This window comes from Neltuma alba, unplaced genomic scaffold (assembly GCF_004799145.2).
Source record: "Neltuma alba isolate B1F8T4 unplaced genomic scaffold, ASM479914v2 tig00013172_pilon, whole genome shotgun sequence".
Classification (NCBI taxonomy): domain Eukaryota; kingdom Viridiplantae; phylum Streptophyta; class Magnoliopsida; order Fabales; family Fabaceae; genus Neltuma; species Neltuma alba.
In genome coordinates this window covers 1-27,084 of record NW_021637483.1, presented here as the reverse complement: position 1 = coordinate 27,084, position 27,084 = coordinate 1, and the positions used below count along the sequence as shown (strand labels likewise).

At 33.0% G+C, this 27,084-nt stretch overlaps 1 pseudogene; it reads left to right on the top strand.

Moving 5' to 3' along the window:
* The first annotated feature begins 831 nt into the window (after positions 1-831).
* Positions 832-26,822, top strand: LOC114735033 (uncharacterized; annotated as a pseudogene).
* The last annotated feature ends 262 nt before the right edge of the window (positions 26,823-27,084 follow it).

Here is a 27,084-nt window from a genome sequence, read left to right as displayed (position 1 = left end):
CAAGAGAAAAAATTCCGGAAAAAAAGCCTTGAAATTATTATTTCCCAATTCAAGTATTTAAGAGTTGAAAAATGAGAAAGAATGAAGTGGTATCTGATATGGTATTTTGTAAATATAGTTAAATAACTAAAATACCTTTGTATTAGAAAATATATTAAATTGATAAAGTTTTTTAAATTTTATTTTTATCAATTTTTTTCTCAATTTACAAATCATTTTGATATCTCTTTCTTTTTTTCTTTCTAATAAAAATTAAATAAGATTAAATTAGAAAACAAGCATTAAATATACTATAAGTAACTTATTTAGAACCAAAAGTTTTTTGATAAGTAACTTATATTTAGGATCAAAGTAATACACACACACTGCAGCATAAGTAAAATTGTATGAGAGTTATATATACATATATATACACACACACCTACAAGGCTGTCAAATTGGGCAATGCACTAGGGTGAGTATAGGGCTATTTATGATTGTGACTAAAGTTTTTTTAAAAAAATAAATTAGTGCATTCTTTGTTTCAACAAGACTTTAGAAGTCCAGAAAAATCATTATGGTCTTCTATTTCTAATTTAGCGGGGCGTCTACATTTTCCTATCTCTTTCCCGTAACACTTCGTATGATAAATTATTTACCCTGAAAAATGTAAACTCAAGAGATGACTATAAGTCGTTCTAAGTAAAGTTTGGGCATCGTCACTCTCAATCCCCAATTACTCTTGGCACCATCTTCTAACCTAAATACAAAGAAAAGAAAAGATTACAGACCCCAACTGGACAATTCTCAAACCTACCTTTACTACGCATAGAGAAAACACGTACAATAACCATGCCTAGGGTTTCCTTTCTCTTCTTTCTCCTTTACCTAACCCTAATTTCTCATCATGGCACTATCGCCCAGCAAGACTTCTTAAACCATTTCTTTGGTGAAGGCCCTGCGGACAGCAATAGTTCCTTCCGATCCAACCTCAGAAACCTTTTAGTAAATATCTCTTTCAACACACAAATCGACTATGGTTTCTACAACTTCTCCTCCGGCAACAACTCCAACAAAGTTTACGTCATCGGACTATGCCGAGGAGACATTACTATACAAGATTGCCGCAGTTGCATCCAAGATTCGAGGGTGATTATTCTCCAAGTATGTTTACCTAATGCGAGGGAAGCGATCGGGTGGTACGACGTCTGCTTTCTCCGATACTCAAACCGATCGATATTTGGTGTCATGGAAACATTGTCGGGTTACAATTCGTCAGACAGCTCCGACGCTTTGGAGAAAGACGAGTTCAAGAATGTATTGATGCAGATGATGAGTTATCTGAGAGAAAGGGCTGCTTCCAGAGACTCGCTGCGGAAGTTTGCGATGGCAAATGCTAGTGGTCGGGGCAATCAAACCATATACGGTCTTGCACAGTGCACGCTAGACTTGTCGAACAAGGAATGTGACATTTGCTTGAGTGGGGCATTCTCTGATATTTCTAAATGTTGTGATGGAAAGAGAGGTGGTCGGGTGGTCCGACCTAGTTGCTACATTAGATTTGGAGCCGATAGCTTCTTTGAAGCTTCTGCATACAATAATGCACAACCATTTGTGTAGTCACCGTTGCCTCATCCTGCCTCCAAACAAGGTAAACTTATATGATCAGGGCTTTTTTTTTTTAAATTAAACTAGATCAAGAAAATATAATTCTAAAACTGAAAATTACTGCCTATAGTTTGTGTCTGGATTGGCTGTGGAGAAATAATTTTGGACCGTATATACTCCCTCCGGTCTATAATATAAAATGTTGGTTAAGTCTTCTCACAAAACAAAAAAGTTAGGAAAGTCATTAAATACGTTTTCAATTGATAAAAGTTATTTATTTTATCTTTATTAAAGAAAGTGATTGGAATATTCTCCCCTCTTGCATTTAAAACTCTCCCCTCTATTTAATAAGAGGTAAAAATGAAAAACTATCATTAATTACTTTGTCAACATCTTATCTTTTGGATTAAAATTTTCTTCTGGAAGACTTCTTATATTATGAACAAGAAAAAGTGTGTGAGAAGAATTTTGTCTCAATTAAAGAGGGTTGAGCTTAGCAAAAGAGGTTAATCTTTTATAATATAGCGAATCAATATTAGAATTCCCATTTTTAAAAAAGTTCACAACTAATACTAAATAGTATCTCAAACAGGTTTCCAACGAGAATGAGAATATGCCTGTGCAGTGGCGTTTGTTAACCGTCATAATTCACGGTTGTTACCCCTTATAATTCACGGGGACTTACATTTCAAAATATCTTAACCCTCTTAAAAGGCATATATCAAAGCTATTTCTTTTTTTTTTAATTTCCTTTTGGAAAATTTATTGAATTTAACTTATCAGGATCAACTTGTCATAAATATAAGTGCAAATTTTGCTTTGTGTAGGAAAGAGAAACAAGTCACCCAGGATTGTTGCCGTGGTTGTTGCCTTCACTGCAGGACTCACCTTACTCATCTTCATCGTTGTAATATATTTAAAGCCAATGAGGAGACCCAATAAAAGGGAAAGTAAGTCAACGTCTCATGTTTATCATATTATAACTAAATACAAGGTTGCCAACAATTTGATTAAATTATATATATTAATTATTTATATTTTATTGAAAAGTCAAATCATCAATTTTTTATTAATGCTATTTTTGTCAAAAATTTAAATTTAGATTAAAATATATACTTGGAAAGTAAATAAAAATGTATGTATTTCTGCAGAAATATTCAAAATACATAATTTATTTTTTATATTGAATTTTAAGATTGAATGATAATTATTGTCCAATTTCAAGGTCGAAAAATTATTCATTTTTCAAATTAGTTATTAGAGGAACGTATTTTCATATGTAGTTGATATATAGTTATTAATAATTAATCATAACTCCCTCTACTATACTACCATCCATTTTTATATAGCTGAAGCTAAGGATGCAGCCGACTCATTGCAAGTGGACTTTGAAACCATCAGAATGGCAACAAATGATTTTGCTGATGCAAATAAGCTTGGACAAGGTGGATTTTGAGCTGTTTACTTGGTAAGATACTAGTTGAAGATACCATTTCGATCTTAAATATAAGACCTATTTTATAGTATAAATTATACTATAAAATGGGTTTTATATTTAGGAGCGAAGGAGTATATGATTAAAATGTTTTATAAGAAATAACAATAAAGTTAGGTTCCTCCCATGTATTGGGTTACTCAAACTCAATGGTCTAGTTTTGTGCGTGTGCTTTTTTCTTTTAATATATAATTCCAGGGTAGTTTGTCTAATGGACAAGAGATTGCTGTAAAAAGGTTGAGCAAGAATTCTGGCCAAGGTGATGTGGAGTTTAAGAATGAAATGTTTCTAATGGCCAAGCTACAACATCAGAATTTAGTCAAGTTAGTTGGTTTTTGTCTCAAGAAAGAAGAAAGGCTTCTTGTTTATGAGTTCCTTCCTAACAAAAGCCTTGATTACTTCATTTTTGGTATGTTAGCTAATGTTAATCTTCCATGTCTTCCTTTCTTTTAATTTCTAGATCATGATAAAAGATAAATATTTGGAGAGGTTACATTTCGAAAATATTAGTATCAGGTTAAACTTCAATAGATTATTGCTTTAAATCATGGAATGTGTTGTCCATGACTGAATGCAGATCCAATCAAGAGAGCATGTTTAAATTGGCAAAAACGTGTCAAAATTATAGAAGGCATTTCTCGAGTCTTCTTTATCTCCATCAAGATTCTCCAGTACGGATCATTCACCGTGATTTGAAGCCAAACAATATACTTTTAGATGAAGACATGAATGCTAAGATCTCAGATTTTGGTATGGCAAGGTTGTTTGCAGTCGATCAAACTCAAAGCAACACAAGTACAATTGTTGGGACTTAGTAAGTTTATAAGATTATATACTATTGCTAGAGCTATTATTAGATTAATTAAGTTTAAATACTAATCATCTTTTGATACGCATATGTAGTGGATACATGGCACCAGAATATGTCAAATATGGAATCTTTTCAACGAAGTCAGATGTTTCTAGTTTCGGAGTATTGGTTTTAGAAATTATAAGTGGTCAAGATGAATAATGAATTCCACAATGGGGAGAACATAGAGCATATAGGAACTGCTGTAAGTATTTCCCTCTATCAATACTTGAATCAGCTTTGAAAAATCATTCTTCATTGTTTTTTCGGTTCTGCAACTAAACAAAGTACTCTTACAGGCTTGGAAAAGTTGGAGTGAAGGAATATTGTCAAATGTTGCAAATCCAACATTATTGATTGAAGAAGAAGGCTCTTCAAGAAGTGTAATGGTGAGATGCATCCAAATATGTTTACTGTGTCTTCAAGAAAACGCAGCTCATAGGCCATCAATAGCTTCCACTATTACGTTGCTAAGTAGCTCCTCATGTACCATCCCAGTTCCTTCAGAACCATTCTTTTATAATTAGACAAGCATGCCAAGTATTAAGATTATTCCATCATCATCAACTCGAGATCAATTTGTTGAAGAATCAAGAAATGAACTTACTTTTACAGAGCAATTTCCTCACTAGATCATCATTTTCAAGCATATATAGGGGCCAAGGGACTTGAGAAATTTGTTATACTACTCATAAATATACACCTAGCTTTTTAAAGCTTTGGGTTATTAGGAGATAAATTAGTTGTAAATGGTTTCAAAATGCGTGTGGAAATCTTGAGTACGCCACTTAAAGCAAGATTATTGTACAAAATATTGCAGTGACAACTAATAAAAAAAATTGATGAAAATTTTCTGCTCAAAAATTTTATTGGTTAGAAGGACCCAAAGAAGACTTTCATTGATATTTTTTCCCCCCAAAAAAAGGGTCAAATCTCTGTGTGGATTACTCATGCTATTAGACAGTTGTGTAACAAAAGAAAAAAGGTTGGAATTTGTTTGCACCGCAAGTGCACTGGTCGTCACAAGTAATAAAGTGATAAGTAGAGTATCGTTCTCACGAGGATTTGGTTTCAAAACCTGGTCAAGTATTGATTATCACACTTTCATATAATTTGAGCAATATAAATATCAAGAGTAAAAGCAACTCTTTATAAAATTAAACATTAATAAAAACGAAAAGTGATTTTCAATTCTAATGATTCAAAGGGACCTAGGATTATTTATTCCTCTTATATTTCAAAAGTACTCAATTAAATCCCCATTATAATTGCTTCTTAATTATAGATTATGTTAGCCAAGGATACTAAATTACCTATAAGTGCTTTCTCAAGTCTCCAAATAGGTGTTTAGCTCAATTAATTCCTTAATCTATTAATTAATTAAGCCCCAATTTTAATTGCAAACCTTAGGTAACTATGTGAGGTTAACGAGTATATCTCTATCTCATTAACAAAACCATCCATCCAACTCATGATTTTCAAGTTCTCACACTATTAAGCCCAAGTTCTACACTCAACCTAGCCCTCTCAAGCATCAATCAAGTGAACCCAACAACCTCATTGCTGGCCAATCAAGAAGAAGCTTTAAGCATAGAGTAAAATCAGCACAATCATATAATTAATCACAAATATAAAGGGGAAATGAGTACTTAATCCATACAGGAGTTCAAAATAACCCTAGAATCAAAGTATTTAGCCATACATACTTAGAAAATCCATGTGAACATATATCTATATCAGCACAAACATGAAATAAGAGTAGAGAAAGCAAGATAGAGAGGAAAAACCAAGGAAAGAAACCCAAATCTCTTCAAAGCTCTAACTCCTAGCTCAATCTGCTCGAAGGAGCAAGCCTTAGCACAGCCAAAGACTCCCAAGAACCACCCAGAATTGAAGAATGGCGGCTAAAGTCGAGTTTTGGGGCTTAAAGCCTAGAATTTTTTAGCTTAGTTGAATTGTGAATTTTGCTGTCAGCGACTGCGCTGTGGCCAAGTTTTCCTCTATTTTAGTTGAGCCGCAACCAGGTCAGAGTGCGCCGCAACTCATTTTACCTCTGGAAAATTTTGTACTTCTAGCTCAAATGAGGAGTTCTACCTATGATTTGGCCTCTATTTGTTCTTTTTTTTATCACCATAATGTAATTCCTAAGAAACCTTGATCTTTAATTCCTTTCAAAGTACTTCCAAGTGGCTTGAAACTTTAATTCTTAGACCAAAATAACCTTTCAAAAGTGACAAAATTTATAAGCTCAAAAATAACAAAGATAAATGCCAAAATATGAACAAATACATCTAAGAGTGCATAAAACCCAAAGAAAAAGTGCTGAAATGACATGAAATTCTAGAGATTAACAGAATTCTTCATCTTAACTTCTTCCAGATCCTTGCAAATAGAAGTGAGTTGAGAATTTATGGTTGCTTTATCATTGTCCATTTTCTACAGTACTGAATTCAACGAAGAGGTGCAGAAATTTTTGTCTTTTTTCATTTAATTCAGCAAAGATTGCTTGTCTACAGCCATTTGATTGTTCAACTGAGTCATCAATCCCTTTAGGAGTAGGTTAGTATCCTCATTTCTATTAGGGTTGTCCTGAATAGGTATGAGCTTTTTAGATGACTCAACCAGATTTTGATTTGTGTTTTGAAACTGTGATGGTCCAGCATTGTTGGATGAGAACTTACTACTAAAGTTCCTATTCTCACCACCTCCCACCGTAAATTAGGATGGTCCCTCCATCCTTCATTGTATGTGGGTGAAAAAGGGTCCCTTTTTTGGTATTGGTTAGGCTTGTTTTGGTAGAAGGCATTGACCTCTTCAAAGTTGGAAGGACAAACAGTAGGGAGATGCATCAAAGATCCATAAAAATCATAAGAGGGAGCTACAATTTTGTTGCAAGGTGCTTCTGGTCAAGAGGAAGTATGATAAAGAGTAGAAATTTCAGTTTTCAAACTCTCCATTTGTGCTACCAAACGTTGTAATACAAAATCAGAGGGAGGTCCATGGCTCACTTCTCCCATATCATAAATGTCTCTTGAACTAAATTACTGATTGTTTCTGGCCATTTTCCCGAGAAGATCCCATCCGGGTATAGGTGTTAGATCCAAAATCAAGCGATTGGTAGCAGCATCTGTTGTGGCTTTCATTTGAGGAAGCATGCCCTTATAAAAATATTGGACTACCCATTGTTTTGGTATTTGGTGATGAGGGCAACGAGTTAACATTCCCACAAATCTAGACCAGTAGTCATATAGAGATTCTCCTTTGTTCTGTCTGGCACTATAAATTTCCTTCTTTAATGTTGTTGTTCTAGAGGCTTGCAAATATCTTTACAAAAATAGCTTCTATAATTAGGACCACGTGAGCATAGCATAGTGTTGAGGAAGAGACCTTAACCATTCCTTAGCATCAACCAAAACTGAAAAATGAAATGCCTTTTTCAGAACTTCTTCAATTGACACAGTGGGTGGCTTGAAGGAAGAGCATGCCATATACAAGTCTTGCAAGTATTGATGTGGATCATCCCCTACATAACCACAGAATTTAGAAATTGCATTCGATAAAGAACTCTTAATTTCAAAATCACAGCATTATTCCATAGACCATATGGATCATAATCAACTACAGAATTATTTAACTCCCTAATGCTTCTATTTTTGGCTTTAAGATTAGCATTTAAATGTTCAGGCTTGTTTTCAACTTCCTGTTCTTGAGCATGATTGACATTATTAGGATCATTAGGCTTAGGATGATTAGGATCAAGATGTGGATTCATGATGAAATGATGATCTAGGAAATGCCTAAGGAAGATTCTGTATCAGATATATGCTTTGGGTCAGAGTTGACTGAATTGGTTGACTGAATTAGTAGATGAAGGTATAAGAGGAATAGATGATGTTTCTGGTGAAGCACTAGTTGCCTGAAGCTATTTGGCTTTTTTTAGATTTCTTAAAGTTCTATTAATTTCTATATCCAAGGGATAAAATTCTGCAAAGTCATGGCTCATACAAGAGTATATTATTCAGATGGAAATAAGATAATCACCACAGATTGGAACTATCAAGAGAAAATCAAAACAAAGCAAAAGAACAATGCAACAATCAGAATGAATCTCTAGGAGTTAAAAGGCCGGCAACAATGCCATTTGATTTACCCTTAGTCGTATAGGCAATAAAAAACAATAGAGAAGAGGTATGCACTACAATGATGAAGCCTAGGTGTCAAATCACTTGGTCTAATAACTCTCTGAATTTCTAAGCAAAATTGTCACAACTTACTTGTAAACAATGTAGGGATAGACTAACACTTCAGATTAATGGAAAAGATTCTTTATTGATTTCAAATGCAGTAGCAAAATGGCAATGAATGAATATGTAAATAATGCCTTGGAACTTAAGGGGAAAACAAAAGCAATCAGAGTATTAATTCTCCCAAGAGTTTTGCTTCATCTTCATCGCATTATCTAATTCGGAGCTAAGTACCATTGAATGTGCAAATAACTGATTCTTAATCAAACAGAACTTCCATTCGAATGATTCTCTAAATTGAAACAAGAATCTAATTAATTTCTAACTCAAGAATAAATTACCAAATTCTCCACAACATTGGGTTACATAGCATTCAATTCAATATCTAAACAGAGTACAACTGAACTCTATTCTAATTACTCTACAACTAATAAAGCAATTGAAGAAGATAGATGAATGTAAACTCCCTCTACAATCCAATAGCTCAAATTCGGCATTGCTCTTGGAAGAATCTACAGAATTAGCTACACATGATGTCGACTTCTCCTCTCTCAAACTCAGACTATAGCTTTGCCATGAAAATATCAGATTCGACAGTAATGACCAGTGATTGAGCAGGCATTGTGAGAAGATAGAGATGAATAAGAACCAGTGAACAAAAGATTATCTCAAGTGTATGAGCCTATCCGAGCAATCAAGTAGCCAGAAAATGAAATCGTTCAGTTCTCCCCCACTTCCTCTTCCTCTGCTATTATTAATCTTGTTTTTAGGTTCCAAGTTGCTGTAACTAATTTTTTTTTCTGTTGGCTCCTTGATGGCTTGGAATGAATTTTTAACTATTTTCAGTTTTCCCACTTCTCAATTGAAATTTCTGAAACTAAGTGTAGGTGTTTTCGGTGGGAACTCTTTTCCATTGGTGATAGAAATCAGTTTCTATCAGTGATGGAATTGCTTTTCCTCTGGACTCCCCTTTCATTCCTCACTGGAAATGTGTTTCTGCTACTTTATTTTTACCATTTTGCCCCTGAATTCAGAACAATAAGCCAGAAGTAATATCCAATTGTGGAATTTCATAAAAACTATTAAACTATCACAATTGCTTAATTCTTTTACTCAAGTGTATCAACATTTTATTTATTTATGCAATTAATGGTCAATCTATTCCTTAAAATAGCCTACAATATACATTCTAAGCATATGAAAAACATGATTTATCAAATTCCCCCACACTTAAGTTTTGGCATTCCTAGGACAGAATGATGGAATAAAGCAAAGTCTCAAGCACATTATCAATGAAGAGTGCTAAATCATGCTCAAGAGTGAGATACTTGTATTCATCAACCATTCCCTTTAAATGCCATCAATAAAGAACAAGCGCATGTCAAAAGATCAAATCACAATCAAGCAGTTTAGTCACGGCAAGCAAATAGAAAGATAAGGTTTCTCTTAAGGTAAAGTGTTTTTCTCACTCTCAGAGATCAAGGTAATTTCTCTTAGGACCATCTAGTTTAGGCTTCACCATAGGCTTATAACCATCCTACATCTCCATCATTCACTTGCTACAAGCTTTTGTGAATCAAAGGGGCTTGCTAAAGTTGTAATGTTCGAAAGGCCAAATGCTGGAATGGAAAATGAATGTCAATGATCAATGAACATATGCATTTTACTAAATTGCTTAGCACACGAGAAAATTTTCTGTTCAAAATTCAAGATATGTTCACACATGAATCCAAATATGAATTATATCAGCAAGCTGACATAATCATGAACGAATATATTTCCTCAACCTTGCCAATTCAGCTGCTTATTTATTTCTCTTTCCTTTTTTTCATATATATTTTTTCTTTTCTTCTGTCTTCATTGGTACCTCTTCGTTTATTATTTCTGTTTCTTTTCTTCAAAAAAAAAAATTCATCACTGCAGCAGTGATTGTACGGTCAGACAAGTAGGATTATATCAAGCTTTCTATAATAGATTTTTAACTTCTATCAACACATATACCATCACAGAACTGAACCATCATGTCAGCAACTCATATTCTCACAGTATCCAAAATATGCAATGTTCATCAATCATGCTGAAATTTTTAACGAACAGTGAAAAGCTCAAGGGGTTAAGCAACGGATTAGTGTAAATGGCTGTTGTTTGGTCAAAAGGGTTTTGAATGAAATGCCCTTATCATATTCACAATTCCAAGTGCTAATGTAGTCTTGAATTAAAGATAGAAACAAGTTCTAGGAAGTTACTACACTGGATGGCTTCACACATGATTTAAGACATGAATTAAGGCCCAAAATTCTTCCAACTGGTTTGCTCATCCCGATTCACTTACCATGAACAAATTGTATGAGGATTTGAACTTGATGCATGAGAAGAGTTATTTATAAAATCGCGTCACCTTACACTTAAATTCGTGTAAATTTTTAAATATGGCTATGTTTAATGATTTTATATATATGAATTTGTAAAAAATTTTTTTGTTAAATATGCCATATTATGAACGATAATAAATTTAATTTCAATTATTTGGATTTAAAATATATTTAAATAATATTGTTGTTATTTTTATATTTTAATTATTTAACTATATATTTTTAATACTAATTTATCAATAAAAGTAAATTTTTACAAGTTTACGATTCAAGTTTATAATTTGAGTTCACATATTTATCATAAGTATATTTAAACTCATGAATTTGATAACTTTGGAGGGAATTACAAATTTATTTTTTTAAAAATTAAATAAAGATCTTTATCTCAACACTATTAGAGGGCATCTAATAGTTAATATCCGTTAATTGAGACTTAAATGAGAAAGCTCAACTAAAGGGTTCCATTCCTTATTTCACATGGTACTTTTGGCTGAAATTAGCTCGCATAATCAATACCTCTTATGGCTGGCAATTGATATTTAAGAAGAAATTGATAGGAGTTTTATTGTTGGCCAAAGATAAGAGTACTGTTATAATATTTAAACGAACATTTACCATATCTATTAAAGTTATAATTTTACTTCAAATGGGATAAGTGTGTTCTGATTTAATTATTACCTTAATAAAAACAGTACTCTTATCTTATTAGAAAAATAGGCACTGATAATAAGAAAAAGGATAGCAGCATTAGCATTAGTATTAATAAATTTTTATAATATTTGACCAAATTATTCTTAACATTTTAGGTATTAACATTATGAATTATATAATCTCTGGTCCTAATTATAAAATCTCATTTATAGTTTATAAATGATATCTTATAATTAAGACAGAAGGTAATATATAAATCTTAAGTATGTTTTATTCTTGTCTTCAAGATTTGGTTTTTATTTTAATACCAGTATTAATTATCCGTCATGTGAGCTCATTAATTATGCACACTAGCTGTTTCCGTGGCTTTGCTCTCCTTTTCACTATAAACAATACATTTTTTCTGTTATATAAATGGAAACAGCTTGAAATGGTGATGAAGCCCTGATACTCCTCCGGTCCTTAATATAGGACCCAATTGTTGAGTTGGTTTTGGTCCTAAATATAGGACCCATTTCTCATATTTATCAATTTTCTCTAAATTACCCTTATAGATACTCCTCAACCATAACTAAGTAGAAGAAGAAGAGAGAGTATTAAGAAAGATAATTATGGTGTTTTAGGAAAATGTGTCACATTTCTTATAATTAACTAACTACTTAACTTCCTTAATCTAATCAAATTAGTTAAATGGGTCTTATATTAAGGACCGGAGGAGTATTTTCGCTGTGTCACATTTTATGCTAAATGAATAATCTGTGATTTATGAATAGTATAACTTGTTATAAATTAAAATAAAATATAAAAATTTGTATTTAAATTAGATCTTACTAATATGTAATTCAGCTATTCACTACCTACGAAAATTAAAAAAAACAATGATTAAACATAACCTTTATAAGCGACAAAAAATATGAGAACAATCTTTTACGTCGGCCAACAGTTGAGCCATCATTACGTCATGTTATTTATAGTAGTGAACAAAAAACTGGTTTGGACCGGCCAATTCAACCAGTAAACTGATGAACCGGTCAGTGGATGGGTTCGGTTTGGATGTTAAACCGGGAAAGAGTTGAACCGGTAGAGAACTAGTCAAACTGGTGTGAAAATTATATATATAAATATGTCTAAATTAAACCTTTTTTTATATATTTTCTCCATCATACATTCATTTGTATGAAAATTATAAATATAAATATGTCTAAATTAAACCTTTTTTTTCCAATCAAGATAATGGATTTTTTCAACCACTCAACAGTAAAGTAAAACATTACTCCCGAAACAATCTTTCTCACAAAGATATTTCTAAATATAAAAAAAATTCTTTTTGCCTGAAATTTTTAATTTTTTTCACATTAAATGTATGTCACTTATATCACTTATTATCTCTCTGCAATAAATTTTAATTTATTATCTCTCATGTACTTTATTTACAAATAAAGGTATAATGAGACTATCTTATGCATTTATTGCTTAAATTAAATTTAACTAACATTTTAAATTGTGTGATTTTAATAATTGTTTCACAAAAAGAGCATTAAATACATCATATATTATATTCTCTTTGATCCTATATGTAAGCTTCAAATAATTGAATTGTTTAACAAATTAGCAGTTAAAATTAATTAAAAATAATAAATAGGTTAGAAATGTATTTTTTTTCAAATTTACCTTTATTTATTAAGAGAGTAAATGAAAAAAAAGAAATAAATAAAAAATAACAAAAGAGAATATATGAGGTAATATTAATAACAAAGAGAGTATTAAATACAATCAACTAAAGGCAAAAGAGGAAAAAAATAATAAATGCTTAAACAAACTCAAAAATAAATTTTATATTTTAGACCTAACTCCTCTTTAAAAGTAAAACTTATATATAAAACCGGAGGAGATACTAACTAATTAAATGCTAAATCCCACCAAATAGTTAGGTTACCATATCTTAAATTCATACCAAAGCAGCTGGACTTTGAACTAACCCCCGGAAACCCCAAAAAAAAAAAAATCATTTGCAGAAAAAAGTTCACCACTTTGAAAGTAGATTAAGTTATTGGCTTAAATGAGAAGAACGTAATAATAGAATATCCACACACATTAAGATTAAGGATTCAAAACGTTTACCTTGTTTTGGTTCTTTATATAAGAACATATTTGTTTTTTTAATGTCTAAGTAAATATTAGGGTTAATCGTTAAAGAATACATAATTATTACTGGTAAATATTTTAATTGATTTTCTTTATTCTCGTGATTTGGTTAAAATAATGAAGTATAATCACAAAATGAAGGCACAAAATGCTTAATTGGGATAATAGTCAAGGTATCACACACACACACACACGTATATATACTCCTTCTATGCTTACTATACTAATTTACACACATCAATCAATCATACACATTAAAACTATGTCTTAGCTTATAAAAAGTATTGAGAATTTCTTTCATCAGAAGGACCCCTAACTAATATAGGATATATATATATATATAGAAGCCCAAACACAAAGTCTCAAACTAGTGGGAAGAGTCAAAATCTCAAAACACTCCATCCAGAAAAATACGTACATTTGCAATAGCTATGCTTTCTCCAAGGCTGATTTCTCTTCTCTTCTTCTTCTTTCTGATCCTCAACCTAACGCTAATATCTCATCACGGCACCAATGCCCAGCAAAACTTCTTGAAATTCTTCTGCAGTAACAGCATCGTCGACGATGATACCACTAAGAGTACCTTCAAAACCAACCTAAAATCCCTTTTATTTAACGTCACTTCTGACACAAAAATCAATTATGGCTTCTACAACTTGTCCTCCAGCCAAAACTACGACAAAGTCAACGTTATCGGCCTATGCCGAGGAGATGTTAAGGTACAAGATTGTCACAGTTGTCTCGCAGATTCAAGAGTTGTTCTTCTCCAAGTTTGTGCCCCTAACGTCAGAGAAGCAATCGGGTGGTACGATAACTGCTTTCTCCGATACTCTAATCGAACCATATTCGGCGTCATGCAAACACAGCCATATTTCTATCTGTGGAACACACAGGACGTGTTGCAGAAGGACCAGTTCAACTTTGTGGTGACAGAGCTGATGAAGTTCTTGAGAGAGAAAGCTGCTTCCCACAACTCTGTTCAGAAGTTTGCAGCGGCGAATGCGACGGGACCGAGCAATCAAACGATATACGGTCTTGCACGGTGCACGCCGGACTTGTTGAACAAGGATTGCAATAATTGCTTGAATGGGGCAATCTCTGAAATCCCGAAATGTTGCGATGGAATGAAAGGTGGAAGAGTGGTAAGACCCAGCTGCAACATTAGATATGAAACCTACAGCTTCTTTGATCCTACTGCTTCACAATCTTTCGCATCACCGCCGTTGCCACCATCTCCTCCGGCAGTTCTTGATTTCGTACCCAAACAAGGTGTGTAGATATTTATATGAAAAATCACTTAACAGTTCACTCAAAGCAAAATCATTTATCAGTCCCCTTTCCTAAATATATGAACCATTTTGTAGTACAAGTTACACTATAAAATTGGTCCCATATTTAAGACGGGAGAGTACGATGTAGATAATCTAATCAATTAAATGAGCAGCATGCAACTGTTGTCATTGTTTTGTATATCGTAAGTTGTTATTGCAGACTACCCACTTGAGTTGAGGCGTGAGCTGCGTTTTGTTAGCCGCCTCCTAGCTACCCGTTGATTTTGGGGTTCTTTTTCAAAAAAATTTTAGTTTCTTTTTATCATTAGATTTTAAATAAAATGAATGACATTTTGATATCTTATTTGTAAAAAATAATTTAATTTTTTTTTTTATAATTTTTTAAAGATTTAATACTTTAAGCTAAAAACAAACCGAACCATTTAGAGTATTAATCTTAAAAAAAATATAAAAAAATTAAAAATTAAACCATTTTTTTAATAAATAAGATACCAAAATGTCTGTAAAATCTAATAATAAAAAAAAGGCTCACAAAAAATATCTGGGAAAAATTATAAAATTAAGAGGTAGCTGACACCCTAATCCCGCCACCCACTTCTTGTGAAACTTTTTATTGATTAAATTGTTTGCGTGTGATTGGCGATAAAGGCCTCTTATGACCACTCTCTAATGCAATAAGCTTACACACACACACATCACTGATCATTAGATTTTTTCATAAAATAAGTTACCGATATGGAATGCTGTAATTTTGAGCTTTTTACAATTTTTTAAAAATCAAAACTGCATGCTTTTTCAAAGTATTTTTCTTCCAAAAATCATAAATAAAAATTCAAAACTGTATTATTTCATATTTATAACATATCAAAATGTTTTTGATTTCATATATAATCTAATCATCAACAAGAAAAAGAAATGTAACCCAAAGTTGCTTTGAGCAGGAAGGTGCAACTCATCCCGAGCTATAATTGCCGTGGTAGTCCCAATTATTGTGTTGCTGGCAGTGCTCATCTTTGTGGTCCTACTTAAATCCAGGAGAGCCAAAAATATTGAAACTAATAAGTCAACAAATATTTCATGTTCTGGTGAGTTCTATACTTATTTAATTTATTTTATATATGTACTTTTCTCTCTTAATTTAAATGTTGGGGGTAAAAAAAAAAGGTAATTTTGCTACAAAATCTATATATATCCTTTTTATTTTGCAGAAATAATAAAATAAATTGGAATGAAGTAGACTCAAGTGACTATAATGCAAGAGGTCCCAATAATTTATATATATTGCATGTTTTTTTTTTTTTTTTTTTTTTTTTTGGTACAAGAGAAGGCTATAAGCCCAAATTAGAAACTAACAGGATTGGATCCTGTACACTCGTGATCCGCTAAAATCCGTAAATTCTCAGGACAAGTATCCCAATATGCAGAAAGAGAAATACCCATCTTTGCAAGTCCATCCGCCACTTTGTTCCTTTCTCTTGATACATATTTCAGCACCACTTGCCAGTTGAATCTCAGTAGCTCACGGATCCTGACAAGAACGAGACTTCCATATTGAGTCTCCTCTTTTCTCAGAAGCTGCTCAATCAGATCCTTGGCATCAGATTCCAGAATCACTTGCTTGAATCCACAGTCCCAAGCTAAGTTCAGTCCCCTAAGAATCGCCCACTCCTCTGCTTCTGCAGCACTGCACAAACCAATTGAAAAGCAGAATCCCACAATCCAGGTTCCGAACTGATCTCTGATAACCCCTCCACACCCCGCCTTATTGGATCGTTGAGCCATAGCCCCATCAACATTCAATTTCACCCAATTTTCCGGGGGGGATATCCACTTCTCATCCTTCCTAACAGCTTTGCTCATCCGCTTATTGCTCACTTCCGGATTGACAGCAAAGAAACGCCAACAATTGGAGATATAATCACCAGGATTCCACGGTTTGCCTTGTATATTGTCACCGAAAATTGTCTGATTCCGCCAATTCCAAAGTTTCCAGACTGCTACACCCCCAGGTAATGTCCCAACTACTAATTTCCGACTTCCCCAGCTTTCCTTTTAGATTCATTGCAAACCAATCATTGAGAGAGACAGTAAAGAATTCTGCAACATATTTTTTATTAATCAGTTGTAACCAAAGTTGCTTAGCATACGAGCAATCCCTTAGCACATGAAGTGTATCCTCAACTCCATTATGACAGTAATTGCAGTCTGCTGTAGTTGAGCACCATCTACTTCTCCATAGATTCGTTGGGAGTCTATCATTAAAAGCTTTCCAAAGGAAAACTCTAATTCTCTCTGCCCCATTCCATTTCCATATAAGATTATAAATTGGATTAAAGAGAGCCCTATTATTCTCTTCTAACAGAGAATAAGCACTTTTAATACTAAACATGCCATTATTTGTAGCATTCCATATCATCAAGTCATTCCCAGCATCTTCTCGGGGAGGAAGTACACTAATCAGTCTTTGAATAACTTCCCTGTTGACAACCGTATCTAGCTTCTGAAAGTCCCATTCTCCATATTTCGTCCATTCAACTACAGTGCTAGCTTCCTCCTCTTTGGTTAGAGGTCTAATACACAGGTCTTTAATTCTCTTTCGTGGAAAAAGCCATAGGTCTGTAAAGAAGTTTACAAACACACCATTTCTGACTTGCCATTTTGTTCCTTTCTCTATAATGTCTACTTGATTACAAACAAAATTCCAGAGCTGTGAGTCTCCCGGAATAGCAGTTAGTAGACTCTCCCCCTCACGCAACATATACTTGTGCTGTAACACATCCACCCATAAGCCTTTTTCACCAATAATCAGCTGCCAAGCTAGTTTTGCTCCACATGCCCTATTAACCGAAGTTAGCTTTTTTGAAACCCAATCCTCCATGGGACTTAGGTAAAGTCACTTGATGCCATCCAATAGGGTGATAGCCATGAGAGTTCTGACTTCTGCCCCATATAAATTTCTTTGCAATCTTTCTACCTCCTCACAAATCTTCCTTGGAAGTAGAGCCACTTGCATAGGATAGAGGGGAATAGAACTCACTACAGATTTAGCCAGAGTAATTCTTCCTGCTAGTGAAAGACTATCAGCTTTCCAAGCTGACAGTTTAGACTGTACTTTATCGATAATATAATGAAACTTTTCAACTGGTCTCCTAGTATTAGAAAGAGGAAAACCCAGGTACTCCCTATTTCATCAGAAATCCTCATTTGAGCTATGTTTTTTATTCTGCCTTTCATTCCACTATCAACCTTTGGCGAGAAGAATAGGGAAGATTTATTTCTGTTGACTAGCTCCCCAGAAGCTAGGGAGAAACTTTGCAGGCAATCCATCATGCACCGAGCTTGTCTCTCCGTGGCAACTCCAAACAAGAGTAAATCATCTGCAAAAAGTAAGTGGGATATACCTGGACCCTGTCTAGTCACCTTTATGGGTTTCCATTTCCCCTCATTAACTGCATCTGTAATTAAATGTGATAATTTGTCCATGCAGAGTACAAATAGAAGAGGAGATAACGGATCCCCTTGTCTAAGGCCTCTTTGTGGCTGGAAAAACTGAGTTTTAGAGCCATTCCATAGAACATTATAAGAGACTGAGGTTACACAAGACATAATCAGATTAATTGTTTGACTATCCATTCCAGTTTCCACGAGCACCTGTTGTAGAAAATCCCACCTTATCCTGTCATAAGCTTTCTCCAAATCTATCTTCATTGCCATCAAGCCCTTCTTGCTCTTATTCTTCTTCATAGTATGCATTAACTCCTGCCCAATTATGATGTTATCTTGAATGTGTCTCCCCTTGATAAAACTAGCTTGGAATGGAGAGACCAGTTCATTTATCACAGTCTTCAATCTTTGGGTCAGCACTTTAGTGATACACTTATAATGCACCGAGCACAAAGCAATAGGTCTGAATTGAGTCACCCGTTCAGGACTGTCCATCTTTGGTATAAGTGAAATCAAAGTTTTGTTAGAATCCGCTACCTCGATTTCCTTTTTGAAAACTCCTTTAACAAAGTTACAGAGGGCAGGTCCAACTATTTGCCAGTTAGACTGAAAGAAAATAGGGGAAAACCCATCCTCTCCAGGGGCTTTATAGGGACCCATAGCAAACACCGCATTTCTAATTTCTTCATCTGAGGGAGTTGCACATAGACCATCCAGGGAGCCATTAGTTTCCGGAAAACAGGTTGAGGTTCTTAGCAAAAATTGGTCACAATTGTCAGCCATGTATAGCTTCTTAAAATAATCTACCACCATCTCCTTCAGCTTATCTTCCTCCTCAATCCAGATTCCATGATCATTTTTTAGAGCTAAAACTCTATTTTTCTTCCTTCTAAATCTGGTTTTTAAGTGATAAAACCTTGTATTCCTATCCCCTTTAGTAATCCAGGTTGTTCTAGATTTCTGGAACCATTTAAGTTCTTCAAGTCTTAAGACTTCCTCTAACTCCTCTTGTAGATTCAGTTCTAGCTTGCAAAGGAAGTGTGAATATGGGTAAGCATCAATTCTGAATTCCTTTAGTCTGGCTATATTGCATGTTAAATTCGACAACTTTCATAAAAAAAATTCCTGGGTTAAGTTCATAAAAGCCCAATAACAGGGCCTACCGCCAAGATTTTAATCCGTTTGGGCTAAAGACATCTAGGCCTTAGGTGAGCTACCCAGGTCATTTCAATTGGGCCAAATCACATTTCACATTCACACCATAAAAAGTAAATGGGCCCACTCGAACAAAATGTCATAAAATAAATGAACATTAACTGCACTTATCGGTCATGCCATTTTTAGTTTTATTTGAGAACATTCATGTATATTTACATAAAAAAAATTTATAGCATCAAATACGTATGAGGGAATAGTTCACAGGTAAGATTTGTATATTTAATCTAATATTTTTGCCATCTGAGTGTGCTAAATCTAACCATAAATGGATCATAATTATTGACTTGTTACGAATGGAGATAAGTGAATTTCAGTGTTTGGCACATTTAAAAAGTGTTTCTATACAAATCAAAATAAAATTCCTCTCACATGTTTTTTTTTTATACCATAAAATCACTTTTAAAATTATATTTTGGTTTTTTGCCAAATACCTAGAATTAAGTTTGAGTGTGTTGTATGCAGAGTTAGAGAATAAAGTACAGAAAGTAAAAACGCAAAAAGTAAAAGCGCAACAAGAACAAACAGAATACAGTAGAAATAGATGAATGCAGTTTGGCATTCCTGCTCCAAAACTTTGAGGGACAGCTGCCATCTGAGCTTGTTACCATGGTAATTAATGTCATATTATAAAACTAATTCAATCTTTTACTTTTGTTACTTATATTAATTAATTAATGTATATTCTTATTTATAGGTGCAAGATGGTCGATACCGTGGAAATCCAGGAGTCAATAAAACCGTAATACTAGTAAGGACTTTAACGTAACTCTAGCTGTTGTAATGGAATATATATATTTGAGTTTTATTACTAGAAAATATTGCAGAACATGCACTGGCCATTTGAACCGATGCGAAGCTAAAAGCTTCCAATGTTTAATTACGGTTCTTGAAGTGTGACCATTGGGCTCGATTGGGATAATCATCTTCCCCAATAATTATTTCTTGTGTTTTTCAAATAACCCAAGGAAAAGTGGGCGAGAGAGAATACGTAGGAAAAAAGGATAATCAATGCTAAAAAATTAGTTAAAATTTTGGATATTTAAGCGAGTACATTTTTTTTGAGTGAAAATAAAATTATTATTGCTAAAAAAATTTACAGAGATTTAAAAGTGTATATTATGAATAGGACTATGCTTGTCACCTTTTCAGCTAAAAAATTAACATTAACTGAAATATGGCGATATCATTCATTTTTTAATACTTTTAGGACTACATGGAGTAAATTTTTAAATATATTTATATTTTTTTTGTGTGAATATTTTGAGAACAAAACTACCTTTCAGAATCTCCAACTAATTCTTATATTTAGCATTAGAAGTAGTATTAAGAAAGTGTATGTATCCAAAAGTTTTTTTTTTTGCTTAATATTACTTAGGAGGAATGGTAAAAAAAAAAAAAAACCAATGTTGTCACCTTTTCAGCTAAAAAATTAACATTAACTAAAATATGGCGATATCATTCATTTTTTAATCCTTTTAGGATTGCATTGAATACATTTTTTAATATATTTATAATTTTTTGTGTGAATATTTTGAGAACGAAATTACCTTTCACCCAGAAAATATTTTTATTTTTGAAAAAAAAAAACTAGATAGACTTGCGCAGATTTTTCATATGGCGTGTAAGACGAAGCCGTCCTCACCTTGGTCTTTTTCCCATGGATGATGGATTATTCACTAGGTCATCCTTACCCATCAAAAGCGCAATAAATTGTGAAGGTCACACAGGAGACAATTTATGGGAAGGAAAAGTCATTGAATAACAAGTATTCCTCTAATTCTTAATATAGGATCTAATTATTGAGTTAATTTTAATTCTAAATATAATATTTATTTCTCATATTTATTAATTTTTTCTAAATTATTCCTATGGACAACTTCTCAACAATAATCAAATAGAAGAGAAAGGAGAATATTAAGAAAGATGATTATGGTATTTTAGAAAAAACATGTCATATTTTTTATAATTAACTGACTTACATAACTTTCTTAATCTAACCAAATTAGTTAAATAAGTTTTATATTAAGTACAAGAGGAGTAATTAATAAAAATTAGTTGGAAATATAATTTTATTTTTAAATATATTTTTATAATAAATAAGAAAAAGAATGAAACAGAATGTATGAGAAATCAAAATATGACAAGAGAAAAATATTTAAAAACAACATTAAAAAATACATTAAATATTGAAACAAATTCAAATTAAAACTTATAAAATAAATTATACTCCTTCCTAAATTTGGAACTTATAAATAAGATAGAAGGAGCACTTGCAATCAACATTGGAAACCTTTCAACTTCCCTTCCCCTCCACTTTTTGTCTCTATCATGAGATGAAATTTAAATACTTCCTCATCTCGTTTTTATAATAGCTTAAAATTTAAATTATCTTGGTTTATTTTAAAAGATTGCACTTATGTTTGTTTAAATATTTAATTTTTTTGCATTTTGTTCCTAATTAATTTTATATATTGCATTACAAAGTCCATTTATTACATATTATATTATTTTAACTAATTTTAACTATTTTCTTAAACCACATAATTTAGTTATCAGGCTCTTACAAAATGATTAGAGGGAGTAATTGAGATCTAATGTTATAAAAAAATTATATTATGAAATAACAAAAAATATATAAATAAATTTTTTTGATCAAGAATATATAAATAATTTTATACTGTTAAAATATGATTTTTACGGGTGAATATTTTTGTTGATTTTTTTTTAATCCTCTGCAGTTTTGATAGGTAATATTTTAATAGTTTAATTATATGCATTATTCGATGTTATAATAATGTTCTTACATGATATTAAAGTTTGACCGTTTAAAATTAATCTAGCAATGAAGATAAGAAGTGAATTGGTTCTCTTTTGAGCAACCTTGGATCTCATTTAGTGGAAGGACAAAGGTAATCTTGTTTATTCATACGAATTTATTAATATCACTCGAGTTTGTTTAAGAATTATAAGTGAATTTTATAATTTTTTCTATACAATTTTACATTTATTATTATCCTGCTTTCCCCCAGTTAGAATAAAGGATATGATGAATATGTAACCACTCAAATTTCACCAAATTTTTTCCTTTTTATCTTTTCCTCCTATTTTTACTAGTGACATTTGTGTTTGTTATCAATACATGCGTAAATGGTTGCTCATTAATATTTTAAAATAGGTAACACTCATTTAATTCTCGAACTCTATATAAGATTTAAGTTTGATCCCTTAATTTTAAAAATATTTTTTTCCGGTTATCTAACCCTAACTTCATTAGTCACAAATGTTGATTTTTGTGACAAATATTATTATTTGAAAATTATAATTAATATGATAATTTTTTTGAACATTTTGTTGATGTTTAAAATTTCAGTTTCTGAATATTTTTGTTAAGTGCATTGGGGTTAAAAAACTGAAAAGATAGTTTATAGAATTAAGAGATCAAAATGAAATCTCATGTAAAATAAAAGATAAAAGGACGCTTTTAGTTTTCAAATATGTAGATTAGTCCTTTTTTGTGTGACAATGAATATTTGAAATGATTTTAATTTTGATTGTTGATTTATCTTTCACAAGTCAGAACCTCATTTTATTGATGTTTAAAATATTTTTATGTATTATTGAAACAAATAAACAAAATCTTCTGTTAAAAACAGCAACTACATACAATAAATTATAATAATACTAGCTAGATCCCCATACAATAATGTGTGTCCGCGCTTATTATCGAGATTGCTAACATATTTCATAATATAATTAATATATTTGAAATATAATTAATATATTTTGTCTAAAGTATCAATCTTTTACACATTGCATTTCTAACTAATTATAAAACTTGCTGACTAATTAATCAAAGTCTTCATTCTAACTAATAACTTTTACGGATGATAATTTTAAAATTTTGCAAAAAATATCTAATTTTAACTAATTTTATTAATTTATATAAAGCTATTATTACATGTTATAATAAGTATCTGGGATTAATACACACAAATATAACATTTAAAAGGCAAATTAAGGTAAACTCTAGAAAGTAGGACTTAGTCCGCGCCTGATCTCCCCAACCACAAGGTTATGTGGAGACAAAGGCATTTACGATATTGCCTCACATCCTTATATTACCTCTGGTTTTAATTATAAGACATTATTTGTAATTTGCAAATAAGATCTCATAGTTAGGATTGAAGGTAGTATAAGATTTAATTGATTAATTTAGGGCTGAGAGATAATATCTTATAAACACAAACCTCATCACCCAAATCTCAAACACTTTCACTACTACTCTTAGTTCTTACCATTGTCACAATGAGGCTCTTCTCCTTTCTCTTCTTTCTCCTTGACCTAACGCTAACGTCTCATCAGGGCACTGATGCCCAATCAAACTTCTTAAAATTCAACTGTACTGGGACTACTGATGATAGCAACAGTACCTTTCAGACCAATCTCAAAAACCTTTTGATGAATATCTCCAACACGCAAATCGACTATGGCTTCTACAACTTCTCCTCCGGCAGTAAATTCGACAGGGTTAACGCCATCGCACTCTGCCGAGGAGATGTTAAGGAACCAGATTGTCGCAGTTGTCTCGCAGATGCAAGGATGACTCTTCTCCAGGTTTGCCCTAGCGTGAAGGAGGCGATCGGCTGGTACGATAACTGCTTCCTGCGATATTCCAACCGAACCATATTCGGTCTCATGGAAACATCGCCATATTTCTACCGGTCGGACACACATGATGTGTTGGAGAAAGACCAGTTCAAGAGCGTGGTGACGAAGATGATGAATCTTTTAAGAGACAGGGCTTCTTCCGGCAACTCTGTTCGGAAGTTCGCGGTGGCGAATGCGACAGGTCCGAGCAATCAGACGATATATGGTCTGGTACAGTGCACGCCAGACTTGTCACAGAACGCTTGCAGAGCTTGCTTGAATGGAGCAATCTCGGAAATTCCGAAATGTTGCAATGGAATGAAAGGTGGCGAAGTGTTGCGACCCAGTTGCAGCATTGTATATGAGACTTACCTCTTCTTTGATCCTGCGGCTGCACAACCATTCATATCATTACAGTCGCCGCCGTCTCCTCTTCCGCCAATTGCTCCTCCGACGGCACCCAAGAAAGGTATCAATATTTGCATGCGGTTCACACACACACACACACACACACAAGGGGGTAAAAGATGATCAGAGTCAATCTCTAGCAACTTACATATCTCTCTAGAATTTGCTTGAATGGGGCAATCTCTAATTTACATGTTATACTTGTGAGCAGAAAATCCTTTTCTTCTTCTTGTTTTTTTTTTTTCCTGTACAGGAAAGAGAAACACAACAGGAATTGTTGTTGCCATAGTTGTGTCAACTGTTGCGTTCATCGCACTGGTCATCTTCGTTGTTATCATTAAAGCCAGGAGGTTGAAGAACACTATTCGAAGTAAGTCAACGCATTATAAATTACGAAAATTAATCTTTTATCTGTTAAATGGGTTCATAGTTTTAGCTTGTCTCAGTTTTTTATACATTAAATGGGTTCAAGTGACTCCTAAAGTTTTGACTGGACTGCAACTCAATTCCTGAGTCACAACCATTGCCCTGAACTTCAAGAAATATTAATTTTATTTTTCTAAAATATGTGGACTAATTTTTTTATTAAATGGTTAAATTATAGAGATTGAGTAATAATCTAGTCAAAATTATAAGGACTGTGTTACAACTGAGATTGATTTATAATTGAGTTGAAACATCGATTGATTATACGTATAATCAATCAATCTCAATTCAATCTAAATATTAAAGTATAGAGAGTGATATTTAATAAAAACATACAAAACAAGGAGTCTTGGAAAATCATGTCCAACATTACTTTAGTTGAAAAATGTTTTCTTATGTCGTTGTAACCTTCTTACGTACATATACTTGCGCTGCCATGCGTAACGTAGCCGGAGAAGATGAAGATGAAATCATGACCGTTGAGTCATTGCAAATGGACTTTGAAACCATCAGAGCGGCAACGAATGATTTTTCTGAGGCAAATAAGCTTGGACAGGGTGGATTCGGACCTGTTTACTTGGTAAGAAATTAAATTATACAGTACTAAATTAAATATTATTCAAACGGAATATTCCAGTGCCTGTATTTATATTATATCAAAACTCACGTATTTGATTTTTTAAAAAAAAAATACATAATTTCAGGGTAGGTTATATAATGGACAAGAGATCGCTGTAAAAAGGTTGAGTAGAGATTCTGGGCAAGGTGAAATGGAGTTTAAGAATGAAGTGTTGCTGGTGGCCAAGCTACAGCATCGGAATTTAGTGAGGTTACTTGGTTTTTGTCTCGAAAAAGAAGAAAAGCTCCTATTTACGAGTTTGTTCCCAACAAAAGCCTTGACTGCTGCATCTTTGGTAAGTCAATATTAGCGTTTGATTCTGTAATGTCATCTATTTCTTCTGATTTCAGATTACCCTATTGCCAAGTTTCTTTGACTTCTTTTAGACAAGCCGAATTCAAAGCACCACTAGATATAGAAGTCACATTGTAACGTGTGTATTTATGTAGATTCCGTCAAAAGGGTGAAATTGAATTGGGAAAAGCGCTACAAAATCATAGAAGGCATTGCCAAAGGCCTTGTATACCTTCATCATGATTCTCGAATAAGAATTGTTCATCGTGATGTCAAAGCAGGCAACGTGCTCTTAGATGAAAAGATGAATGCTAAAATATCAGACTTTGGTATGGCAAGATTATTTGTGGTAGATCAAACTGAAGCCAAGACAAGTACAGTTGTTGGGACCCAGTAAGTTTATTGATTTATCAGATTAGTGTTATAAACACTGGAGATATAACTTGACCTTGTTTTTTCTTTGCCAGCAGAGAATATCACTTGACTAATCAAATTTAAATGTACTCATTCTTATAAAATATCTGACAGTGGATACATGGCACCAGAATACATGATGAATGGAACGTTTTCAACTAAATCAGACGTCTTCAGTTTTGGAGTATTGGTTTTAGAAATTATAAGTGGCCAGAAAAACTGTCGATTTCAGAATGGAGAAAATGAGGAGCACGTAGTAAGTGCGGTAAGTACATGCCCTTTATCCATCCAAATCTAATTTTAGTACTAAAGTCAAAACTAGCCATGAATTTCTCAATAATGTTTCACCGAAAAACATTCAGGGAAAAAAAAAACATAAAATGGATGTGGTAGTAGCTAATTATCGAACAAGTTGTTTCAGGTTGGAAAAACTGGACAAAAGGGACATTGGCAAATATTGTGGATCCAACGTTGATGGAGGAGGATGCTGGTCAAGAAGTGAAATAATGAGATGCATCCACATAGGGTTACTGTGTGTTCAAGAAAATGCAGAACACAGGCCAACAATGGCTTCCATTGTTCCAATGCTGAGTATTCATTCCATCACTCTTCCTGTTCCTTCAGAACCTTCATTTTATATCTGGAAAAGCTTACCAGGAATCAAATCAGCCGGATCAGTAAATCAGCTTTCAGTTTCAGAGCAATATCCTCGGTAGCTATAGGAAAATTACTATGTTGTCCCAAAGAGAAAAAATATAATTATGATATATGTATGTGTGTATATTTTGATTTCCTGTGTAACACTACTGTGAGTAAAAACATATATGGAGGGTTTAATATAATGCATCTCAATATACTCATATTAGCTTTTGTGAATTATGATATGGTTTGTGTGTGTGTGTGATAGCGTTTTCTTCTCTCACGAAAAGTTTGTTATTCATATAATTGATAATACCGAAAGTAAAGGGGAGCCCTTAA